The sequence below is a fragment of the Silene latifolia genome, chromosome 9, assembly GCF_048544455.1.
Source record: "Silene latifolia isolate original U9 population chromosome 9, ASM4854445v1, whole genome shotgun sequence".
NCBI lineage: Eukaryota > Viridiplantae > Streptophyta > Magnoliopsida > Caryophyllales > Caryophyllaceae > Silene > Silene latifolia.
The window spans coordinates 69,828,134-69,841,065 of NC_133534.1; the positions used below are offsets into that span (position 1 = coordinate 69,828,134).

The 12,932-nt window shown below is 30.6% G+C and overlaps 1 long non-coding RNA gene across 1 annotated transcript; it reads left to right on the top strand.

Annotated features, from left to right (window-relative positions):
* The first annotated feature begins 3,044 nt into the window (after positions 1–3,044).
* On the top strand, positions 3,045–4,738 carry LOC141598149 (uncharacterized). The gene is made up of 2 exons (XR_012523273.1): positions 3,045–3,199; positions 4,038–4,738. It is a non-coding gene; the product is annotated as an uncharacterized LOC141598149 (long non-coding RNA).
* The last annotated feature ends 8,194 nt before the right edge of the window (positions 4,739–12,932 follow it).

Here is a 12,932-nt window from a genome sequence, read left to right on the forward strand (position 1 = left end):
AAAAATAAAGCAAAATAAAAATGAAAACAACACCACAAACAACGACTTCACCATCAACAACCAACAAAACAAGATCTGAAAAAAACAAAAACCACCACCATATGCTTGCCACCACGACCGACCCCCACCACACCAGTATAAAGACGAAAGGAGGACGGGAAGATGGTGGTGGTGGCGTGAGGGGCTGCCGTCATAGATCTGAGAGAGAAGAAAGGAGGAAGTAGATGTGGTGGTGGTGGTGTTTGGTGTCGGGATGGTGCGGCAGGGTGGCGGCAGCAGTTTCGAGGAAGGTTGTGGGGTCAGAGTGGCGGTGGAGGTCGTGAGTGGCGGTGGAGAGCGTGAGTGCGGTTGGGGGGTGGTTCGTGGCAGGTTCGAGGGAGGTTGTGGGGTCAGAGTGGCGGTGGAGGTCGTGAGTGGTGGTAGAAAGCGTGTGGTGTGGTGGAGGTCGTGAGTGGTGGTGTCTGCGTGCGGTGGTTGGAGCCGGGTTAGGAGATGTGGTGGGTGGTTTGGTTGGTGAGCCGTGGGTCAGGAGGAGAGAGGTTGTTTTTTTTGGTTTTTTTGTTGAGATTTTTTTTGATTTTTTTGTTGTTGAGATAGGGGCGTTGGTGACGGTGGTTTAGTGCGGAGGTAGGGTGGTTGGCAGTAGTAGGACGGAGGAGGAAGGACGGAGGATTTTTTTTTTCTCAGATTTGTTTTTGTTTGATTTGTTTTTGTTTTGATTTTGATTTTGTTTAGTGAGAGAAAAATGAGAGAGAATGTAGAGAGATATGAGGAGTTTGTGATAATGAGGGATGAATGTTTAGTGAGGAAGGAGTTATTGATAATGAGTGAAGAATGGATTAGTGAGAAACTTAATTGCAATGAGGAGCTAATTAGAGGAGATGAATTTCTGACCATCTATAGAGATCTAATCTCAACCTTTCATCCCCTTCATCCTATGGTCCTTATAAGGACTTAGGGCCTCATAAGATGTAAGAGACTTATGAGAACCCTTCTATATATATATATATATATATATATATATATATATATATATATATATATATATAACAGAATCATCTTTAGCTTTTCGAACCAGAAAACATGATGAAAATTACAACCAAGCACAAAACCAGGAAGAACAAGCCAAAATCAAGAGACCATGGACCAAAATCATCAGAAAGTGAAAGTAGCACCACTAATTTAAATCAAAGCATCAATCTAAATGATACTAAGAAAGCACAAATCATTATGAAATCGAAACTATGCCAGAAAATCACAGCACCGACAGAAAAAATAACTGTAATTAATCAAAATTAAAAATGAAAAACAAGAAAATTACTGTTCGTGATAACAAGTTGTTTACTTGCGTCGAAAATTAATGAAAATTACAATGAATTAGCAAACATACTTGATCTGATTGATGTTGCTGATAAAGAACCCTAGATATTTGGGAGTGAAATTAATGTTGGATCGTAACAGGTGAGAGCGTTTGATTGATGTTGGTAGATGGAGATTTGGGAATACGGGGGGTGGGAGGTTGGATTTAGAATGATTGATTTTATTTAATGTTTGTTATTTGATAGGATTTGTTATAAATCCAAATCCAAATACTGTTTCAGCCCAAACAACAGATTTGGCCCAAATCCATATTTGGAAATGAAATCCCCATTCTCAAACAGACCATTAATATAATCTAAATGATGAACTAGATGTGATGTATATACGACTCCTTATACTGGAGAATTAAGGCAGATTTAAATTAATAAAAAAAACTCTAAAAACTCCCTCAAAAACCATATAACTTGTGCTTTACTTAGTTACTAGTTTTAAACCCGTACAAAAAATGCACGGGTCGTAACTGCAGGCGCTATTTCACGTCGACCGAGTAATTCTTGATATTGAAGAATTGAATTATCAAAATCATCATAAGTTTCACCGAAGTCTGAACATAATTCTCTTACTAATCACTCGACGACATCTGATTAACCAATGTTACCTATGTTGTTACGTTATAAACAACGGATTACGATTCAAAACACACACCAACTAAAACTAATATGCATATCTGAATACTTATTATAATAAAAATATATTATAACATTTTTTCAAATAAAATACGCAATAACTATTATTTTTAATATCAAATCTTTTATAGTACATATTCAAATCATATATATTTGCTAATAAGGTTTAGTAAACTTACCTTGATCGATCAACTGAGAAGAATGAATTTCTTCACTGCGGGGTGCTTCCTCAGTTTGTGGTATCGAAGGACTAAAATCATCCTAAGATTCACCAAATGTGTCACATAAATCTCTTACTAATCGCTGAAGGACATCTGGTGGACTATCGTTACCTATGTAGTCATGATATAAACACGATTTAGGGTTTAATTTGTATTGTCAGAATGATAAATATTTTATTTGTAATCACGGTCTTTTACGAACCTACTGTGTTAAAGGTCGTCGTAGGATCAATATGAACGTTGGCAGGTGATGACACTCGTCTTGTCGTCTTGTTCCACCTAATATAAAATAAGATTTGAATATTGGACAATATTAGTTTTTCTTTGTATAAAATAATAGATAATATATACTGGTATTATCTCACGCGATATAAAAAGGGATATAATAATCTATATATTACGATTTTTTAATTTTTTAAAGGTATATAATTAGCGATATATTACGATTTTTGACCAAATTATAACCAAAATATCTTAAATTATATTTTGACCATAATCATGTTGATGAATTGGGCCGTCAAATTTTTTTATTTGTGTTGGACCGGTGTACTAACATGTCCAATTATTTATTTGCATTGGGTCGGTGCTGCCTTATTCTATATTAAATCATACAATATCCATTAACCTATAATATAAATACCCTCTCCCTATTACACAAAACCTATTTTTCCTCCCAAATACACGTCGTCCCTCACTCGCCTCTCTATCTCTCTACACTCCGTCACACTCGTCCCCTTTTATCTCTCTACACTATATTTCCGGCGGAATTCATTCAATTAAAATCATATTTTATCAAATTCTGCACTATATTTCCACCGTTTCATCATCATTTATCAAAATTTGAAAGATATATCATAAGTGTTCATAATTTTCGAGTTTTATATGGTCTTCGATATCGTCATACTGTTGTTTGTGGGTTTATATTCGCTGATCTTCAAAGTCATCGGGTTAGTTTTCGAGCGACTTACTTTGGTACGCTTTGATTTATGCTATGTTTGTCCTCTATTTTTTTTTTTTGGTTTGTTCATATTTATGAATCATGTTTTCATAGATCTGTTTTGAATATGAATAATTTATATAATTTCCGAAATTGTTGTATTTTTTTGTGATTATTTTCTTAGTAACCATTGAAATTCGTTATATGTGATGAATGAGTTGTATTTGTAATTAAAGCAATCAAAAAATTTCTGGGTATTTCTTTAAATCCATACATTAATTTGCATGTTGTTTGTTTTTTATTTTTTTTCTATTTTCGTCATAAAGGGGCTGTTTTTTTGGGTTTTGCGGATGAATTTTCTGGGATTGTTGTTTAATTTCTGGGTTTGAAGTTTTGTTTCTGGGTTTGAGGATGAATTTCTGGATATCAAACCCAGAAATTCATCATTCAAATTCCTTCATCCTTCAACCCAGAAAAATCAACCCTAAACCCATAAATTTTAAGCCCCAAATCCGTACTCAACCCGAACCCGAACCCAAAGTCAATCTCAAACCCGAACCCGAATCCGACCATGACCCGAACCCGAACCCGACGCCGACTCCGACCATGACCCGAACCCGACGCCGACTCCAACCATGACCCGAACCCGACTCCGACCATGACCCGAACCCGACTCCGACCATGACCTGAACCCGACTCCGACCATGACCCGAACCCTAAACCAAATTCAAACATGAACCCGAACCCGGTTTCAACCCTGACTCAAACCCGAGTTTCATTTATTTCATTACTTTTATTGTGTTTATTTTTCTTTGTCTGTATATTCAGTGTAATACGATTTAACAGCCTATTATTACTGTTGTGTTTTTGTAGTGTTTTGTTCAACCATGGAATTTCACTTTGGATACTTTGATACATTCAGCTGATTAAATGCGGATTATTCAAAGATTTTCAGTTTATTATATGAAGATTTCGACCAAAAAAAGCTAAGTATCTCTACTCAAGGTTATAAAGTTTTACTGTTCATATTGTTGTACATTTATATTTCATATGGAGACATGAATAGTGCTTAATAATAATTAATTAAGTAAACAATGTTGCAGAATCAATTATTTTATTAAACATCTTATCATAATATTTAATTTGTATTCAAAATAATTGAATTATGGATTAGAAGACTTAAACATTAATCACTCATTTGTATTGTGTTCACTTGAACTATTTCGTCTCTTTTCACCCGTTTTGGAATTCATCTTTCCATGAATAATTTCTTTTTTTTAACAAAGCTTTGAATTTGTTTTTTTTTTTTTAACAATGTAATACGATTTAACAGCCTATTATTACCATTGTCTTTTTGTAGGGTTTTGTTCAAGCATGGAATTTTACTTTGGATACTTGGATCTTTCTTGGATGCTTTGATATATTCAGCTGATTATATGAAGATTATACAAAGTTTTTCAGTTTATTATATAAAGATTTCGACCAAACAAGGCTATGTTTCTCGACTCAAGCTTATAAAGTTTTTACTATTCATATTATTGTGCCTTTATATTGCATATAAGAATTTATTTCCCATATGGAGACGTGAATAGTGCTTAAAATAATTAATTAATTAAGCAATGTTGCAGAATCAATTATTTCATTAAACATCATACCATAATATTTAATCTATTCAAAATAATTGAATTATGGATTAATAGACATCAACATTAATCACTTACGTGTATTGCGTTCACTTGAACTATTTCGTCTCTTTTCACCCGATTTGGAACAACTTCTTCTTTCCATGAATAATTTTTTTGCTAACAAACCTTTAAATTTTAGTTTTTAGAAATACTTTTCTATGTGATCTGATAGGCTTATTTATATTTTTTGTTGGCAGTTACCTAACTATGGTAGTTACTTAGTAGTGCCTTATTTTTAGAGTCATGGTGTTGTGTTGTGTGCTGAATAGAATGTGGGGTGTCATTAATTAATTATTATACTATTATTTGTTATTAATTATCTTTTAAAAAAAATAGTTGGATGTTAAAAGAAATGATGTTTAATTTAAACAAAAAAAAACGTAGCTTTATACGATAGTTAATTGGTAGTGCCTTATTTGTAGAGTAATGGTGTTGTATCATGTGCTAAAAAGATAGTGGGTTATAATTAATTAATTATTATAAATTTATTTGTTTATAAATTTGTTTTGTTAGTTTTAATTGGTGACATGAGGAATCGATATGTAATATAATTATTTGTAGGTGTTAATATTATTAAATAAATTCATCAGTCGTTTATTAAAATTAGTAATAAATAAATTCATCAGTCACTTGATATGTATTATATTTTTTTCAAGGTGTGAGTATTATTAAAGATTAAAGTATTAGTATTATTATTTTTTATAATTAAATGGGTTTAAATAAAAGACGTTGCTTAACTTTATTACATTGTAATATTTAATTTGGATGAGTTTAAAACTTCAACTCTTTTCACTTTGATTACGTCATCTAATATTTAATTTCATTATTTATTAATTGAATTTATTAGTATTTTTGTCGGAATCAGTTTAACTAAAATTATTTTTCGTTAGTTTATTATTTTAATTTTAATCAATCATTGCCTGTTTGTCCCACTTAACCAAGTTTTTTCAGCTTCTTATTTTAAGTAGAATTAAATAGCTTACTGAACCAATCATAATAAAATGGCTTGAATTTAATTGCTGTAAATTAATTTGAAATGAAATACAATGATTAATGCTAAAAGTAAATTAATTTGAAATGAAATACAATGATTAATGCTGAAAGTACTGAAGTATTTTGACCTTGCCATTTTACTAGCTTCTACAACATAAGGCCCCCATAGGCACAATGGTAGTTGTTCTTGACTAAAATTTGTACCAATAATTTCATTTGTCAAATTGTATGTATTAACGATTTTCACATTTCATCTTATATTTTTAAAGGAATTACTTACCTTGGATCTGCAATATCAACCTTTGTTTTTTGGAAGTCATTATTTTGCATAATTTCATTACATTCAACCACGTTTCCAATAACATCTAATTAAACAAAAAATAACAATTAAGATAACTAAATTTAAGGTTCTTTAAAATGTTAACTCTTATTTAGTAAGAGTAAATATTGAAAAGTAGTCACCTATTAGATCTCGTCCATCCAAATTATTTTCAATGACATCCTTGAAACTAACAAACTTGAATCCATAAGTAGGCATTGATTCAATTTCTATCTCCTCCACCGTTGTTGAATATGAAAATCGTAGTTGACATGTATGTGGTACATCAATGTTATCTCCTAAGTTGGTTACGGATTGGAATTTTGTAATTTTGTAGGAGTGATCGTCCTTGATAATGTCTTCAAACCTCTTGACTAAATATTTCCCAATAGTTGCTTGAATAACACCTCCCTGTAAAACATATTTATGTAACACATAATAATTAAATATGCAATAATAAAAAGTTGTTGAAATAATAAATTATTTGACGTAGTTACTTACATTTTTATCAACTAAAATCATTTCAATGCTATGGTAATCTTCCTTTCCTGGATTGTTGTAGTTTTCTATTTTCTATAGGTGCACCACCCTTACTTCAATATAGGAGTGACAAATTCCCGCTCGCATATCGCAAATTAGTCTCTTTGTTGGCTTTTCTAACATGTTTTGCAATTTCTGTTTTCTGAGTATTACTCTTGGTTTTTGTAAATATTTTACTGAATTTTACCCGTGGATTTTGTGTATTAAGGAAGTTAGATTTTGTGAATGTATAATTTTTGTTTGTTTATGGTATTTATAGGAGTTACTACTTAATAGTTTGAGTATTATGTGGGTGGTAGTGGAGGAAATGATTAGTGGGATAGATTATGGAGGTAGTGTTTCCAATTATTTTTATTTTTATTTAATAATTAATTTCTTTAATGGTTAATGTAGTAGTGGGTGGTGGAATAAAAAGAAGTGGGTAGTGTATGATGACTAAATTATAGTTATGGTTTTAATAGTTTAATAGTTTAATAACGTAATTTCCTTATTTTTATGCCAAAAATCGGAATTGCTCCATAATTATTTATTAAGGTTTAATGAATAATTTTGTTATGTTATACGATTATATCGTTGTCTTTTTAAATCGTTTTAATTTGATTGTGTAAACAATAAGTATAAAATTTATTTCCAGATTTTTTAATTAGCGATGGATTTTTTTTTTCAAATAATTTTTTTCAGAAAACAATTATTTTAAAATTAAAAAAATATTAAAATATTATTGAAGTTATGTTATACGATTATATAGTTGTCTTTTTCAATCGTTTTAATTAGATTGTGTAAACATTAAGTATAAAATTTACTTCCAGATTTTTTAATTAGCGATGATTTATGTAGCTGACATTAATTTGTATTTGCGTGTTTGAAAGTAGATTAAAAATATGTTATAACCAAGTTCTGATTTTTTTTAGTGTCATTTTATGTTAAGTTTTGTTTGTTTGTTTGATAGCTCATCTCAAGTATCAGTCCGAAGTTTTAATGGCCAAGTTGGACCTATTTTCCAATTTGTTTCGTATATTAGTATTGAATTGGGTAGTGTATGTGGCTGATATTTATTTGTATAATTTTATGTCGGGTTTTTTTTGTGTAATTTTTCATCCTAAGTATCAATCTGAAGTATCATTGACTAAGTCGGATCTATTTGCCCATTTGTTTCGTATAACTTACGTCTTTTTATGTTTTTATTGCATTAGTATGTCATATTTAACAATAAATTAAAATTGACAAATTTGTAGCTAAAATTTGTTTCGTATAACTATGGCTTACAATGTTTAATTAAATTGTATTTCGTTTAATTCGTCTATACTTTGATATGAATTAAAAATTAAAAATAACCTGTAAATTCCAAGAATAATAGTAACAATTTTATTAACTTGACTATGAAAATTGAACTATGGCTTAGAATGTTTAATTAAATTGTATTTCGTTTAATTCGTCTATACTTTGATATGAATTAAAAATTAAAAACAAATATTAAATTTAATTGGGATAAAGTAATTTTTTATTTCTTGTATAGCTAATGTTATCGGAGTTCCGGAAATGGAAGAATAGTTCGTTGAGTTATTTCAACAAAAAAAGGTACATTTTTTTGTTAATGATGGCTATTGGCAGCTTAACTATTGTGCCACCCCATTGTCCCTGACTAAGGCGGCCTATAGTTAACGTTACCTAGTTCATCAAATCTCGATGATGAATGGTCAATGGTTTTATACACCAACCTGAGAGATTGTATTTGTAATTTACATATTTTTTGGATATATAATATTGATTGCTTATTTATATTTTTTTGGATTATTTGGGTATGTAATTTTTTGTATTTGGACTGTAAATAATTTTCATATTCGGTTTTTGGATATGTAATTTTGGTTTTTGGACTGTAATTTTATATTTAGTTTGGTTATTTGGTTGCTAAAATTTCAATTTTGGGTATGTAATAGTGGACTATAATTTATAATTTTGGATATGTAATTTATTGATATTTGGACTGTAATTAATTTCAATATTAAATCGTTTTTTTGCATATGTAATTTTTGTATGTGGACTGTATTTAATTTTATTTTTAGGCGACATAATCATATATCCATGTTATATCATATATCATCATATCATAATTTACTATAGTCTCTAAAAATAGTCGCTTAAAATAAATCTGAAAACATGATAATAGAGGAGAAAGAGGAATTAATTACCAAATGAGGAGAGAGGGTAAATAAATATTTAGGCTTGAACGTGGGATTAATTTTCCCTAAAATGCTGCAGCCAATATGAAGCTTTTAAAGGTTTCAGCTTTTATAGATAGGGGATGTTTCAGTCAATCCTCTGATAACTTGACTTGCTCGTTCAAATCTTATTGTAATACCATGTGGTAGTTTTGCATTATGTTAAGCTCACTTTAATGAGATTTAATCTTGGTTATTTAAATTCTTGCTGCATCTTCAAAAAGCAAACAGTGAAACTTTGAATTATTTGGCTAAGTGTTTAGTTATTTTTGTATCCTTAATTTTTCTTTGCTTACTCACAATATAAATTACACTTTCAGACCTTGTATAGTGCGACCATTTCAAAAGTGATTACTTTATTATAAAAATATTATTTTATGACAAAAGATAACCTAAATGTAACAACTTTTAACATAAAGTATATATTATTTATTACTCCCTCCCATTCACAATAAACCTCTCATTTCATTTTGGCACAAAAATTAAGGAAACACACTACCCCACCATATAATTAAATTTGGACCACACAAATACACTACCCCACCATACAATTAAATTTGGACCACACAAACACTTACCAAAAAAGGAAATAGGGAGGTTATTGTGAATAACCGAAAAAGGAAATGGGGAGGTTTATTATGAATGGGAGGGAGTATAAAGTAATTACTTTTTATTCGTCACACCATACAACAGTCGCATATATTTCTAAAAGTAGTATAGTTATACAACAAAACCCTCTCATTTTTATTGCATTATTTGAATCCGTTTTACAATAAAATGTGCTATCATGCTCCAAAGTCCAAAATTCATGTCTTCAAAAATGAAACACAAATTATTATATGAGACGGTCTTATAACATGAGACCAACCCACTAAATAAAAGCCCAAAACAAACACAAATACAAACAGAGAGAAAGGAAATTATTGCAGGACGGCTCAGGATTCTCGTCCTTTTCTATGCTCTTAAGTCCTAACTGCTTAATCAATGCCCAAAATCTTTCATAACCAATCTTGTTTTGAATCTTGATCATTCGCTTCGTCTATGAACAAATCCCACCAGGCGCGGCTCCTCCACCGCTCCACCGCAAATATTCTCCACCGCATATATTCATGCCAAGCTTATGAGTTTTCAATTTTAGACATTAGGTTCTCAAACTAGTGAACTTCACGGCAAAAAGTTGAAAACCGTATTTACCCAAATGAATCAAACTCTTAAAACACCAAGTTGTTAAGGTAAAGATACCATTTCTCAACTGATAATCACACTTCCAAAAATGACGCAAAATTATAAACATAAAACCAAACAATAAAAGCTTAGTTATCATATTAAAATGCCAAGTTTTGAAGTTAAAACTAATATCACACACCAAATCCTTTACCAGTAGAGCAAAAAACATTGTTTGAGGAGGTATATCTCAATATATATGATGAAATATATGGGTTTTAATTTGAAAACCATTGATTTTAACTTTAAAGTTTAAAAGATCTATATTTGAAAACATAGATATTCAGGTTAAAATCATTAATTGTCCAAATTAAAAGTGTTAATTTTCATCTTAAAGAGTGGTATTTATATGATGTAATTCCAAACCTGCTTATTGGCGGTGTCGTCGTAATTATCAGCGCCTCTTTACTGTGTTAATTGAATGACGGAAGCCAGAGTGAGAGAGAATGTGAAGCTAGCAGGCCTCAAAGGTGGTCGGGTAGGTGTTTGCAAAGGTGTTGGTGGTGGCGGCGATTACAGAGATGGTGGAGACGGTGATTGCAGACTCGAGAGTCGAGGCAACGGAGACATGACGCTGGAATGTTGGAGGTTTAGTTGATGGCAGTTCTCAGCTTTTAATTTCTTTTGAATGGGACTTTCTTTTTGTTGGGCTAAAACTTCCTATTGGGCCCGTCCTATGCTATAGGACGGTCCTATAGGAGAGTTACTGAAAATGAAATATTCAATGGTATCGAAAACAGAAGAAGGGGCAAAGTTTGACCGTTTCGGTGGAGAAGTAAGCCCGTTTCAGACATTACACATTAGTATACGGTTTGGTACGGTATATTGTTGCAAGTGGCGTAAGTGTGGTGCCACTAGGCACTAACGTGCTACAGACCGTACCTATCGTCCAATTTGCTGGGTTTTTCAATGAAGCTCACATTGTTGTCAGATACGCCCACTTCCTTTTCTTTTATCACAAATTTCCCTTTTTTTAACAGCTAGTCTTGCTATAAACGGATATTTGTCTATAGCTAAATATGAGTCAAATATCTTGAAAATGGTAACATTTTTTGCCCCCACCACCCCACTTGTTGTTTGTCCTATTAGAAATATGGTATTGTATTTAGCCCGTCTTTAGTTATAGACAAATATGTGCCTTCTATAATGAGATTTTGTGTTTTTTTAAAGGAAATTATTTTGATAAGAATATATGATGACTGAGGATTACTTTTTATGGTAAAATTGTTACATATCTATAAAATACTATTAAAAGACATCCTAAAAAATGTCAATTAGACAAAGCCACGTAGGATGTGAAAAAGCCACATAGACATTCACATTGCCACCTTGGTTAGATTAACATACGCCTACCCAACCATTCTCCACGCAGACATCTATACCATATAGTTAAAAAGGCTATTTATATTATTTAATTTTATTCCACATGTCATTTTTAGATTGGTTAATATTAATTAATTTTAATTTATATTGCTTACTTGATTAATGACAATTGAAAACATAACATTAACTTATAAAATTAACATTTTAATTAAATGTTTTGTAATAAAACATGTTAATGAATTGATTAAAGTTTTTCATACTTTTTTTTTAATTTATTTTCATATGATAAAATATTGGTTGAAAATGTTGTATAATTTTTTTTATTTTGGCAAAAAGTTAAACTTAACTTTCCTGAAATTGTACCACTTAAAATTTACACCTACATCTATTTATTTAAGATCGTTATACAAACCCTTTTAATTAAAAATAAAATAATTGTGAAGTTTAATAATATTCTTAAAAGTAAAGGTATGACATTTTATTTCAACCACTATTTAAGATCAATAATAATAATAGTAATTTTCGTTAACATTTTTTCCTATTTGTTTTACCTCTTGAGCTTCTCACTAATGAATTATCTTATTTTGGTAATGATAAATACAGCCCTAAGGGCTGTATTTAATAACTAAACTAGGTTTGTGACCCGTGAAATTCACGGGTTTATCTGTTTTAATTTTGATATTTTTATCGTATTGTTAATATTTGTTCGAGCAATTAGTTGTTGATCTATTTAAAAATATATAGTCTTGAAATACATAGAAATTAGTTAGTTAATATCTTATTTCTTTGACAACTTTGGTTTATTTTTTAAATCGAATCCTGCAAGGGACAATGTGGTAGCTACTAATTTTGAGAAACTTGACAACGGAGCAATGACAAAGATGACTCATTATATATACGTCTGTTTTACTCTGCAATATAATAAATTGAGTTTTTTAAATATTAAAAGTTGAAACCATCCGTATATAATAAATTCCGTATGGAAAAATCTTCAATGACGCCTTATAAGGTTGTAAACTCAATACCTCAATATAGTCATCTCCAAATTATTTCCAGACCTCTCCATCAACCCTCCCATAGAAATATCTTTGAAGTCTTATCACCACGTGCATGCTTCAAATATTATTTACATCCGAAAAATATTTATTATATCGATAGAAAAATATTAGATATGATTCAACGGTATGGTCGGTATCTACTCCATGTATTACGAATCAAATTTTCATTTCAATTTCTCAATAACCTAAAAACTATATTCCCTAAATTCGAATTCCAAAAGGTTCATAAAATTTTTTAAGTTCCTTATTACTATTTCAAGAATTTGATATCTCTTGTTATACTTATGTCCACGATTCTATATAAAAATAAAAATAGTATTAAAGACTAAAAAATAATCTATTCCGGTTTTGGGAAAAAAAACACATAAACTTAAAAATATACGGATTAGAATTTAGAAACCAAACTA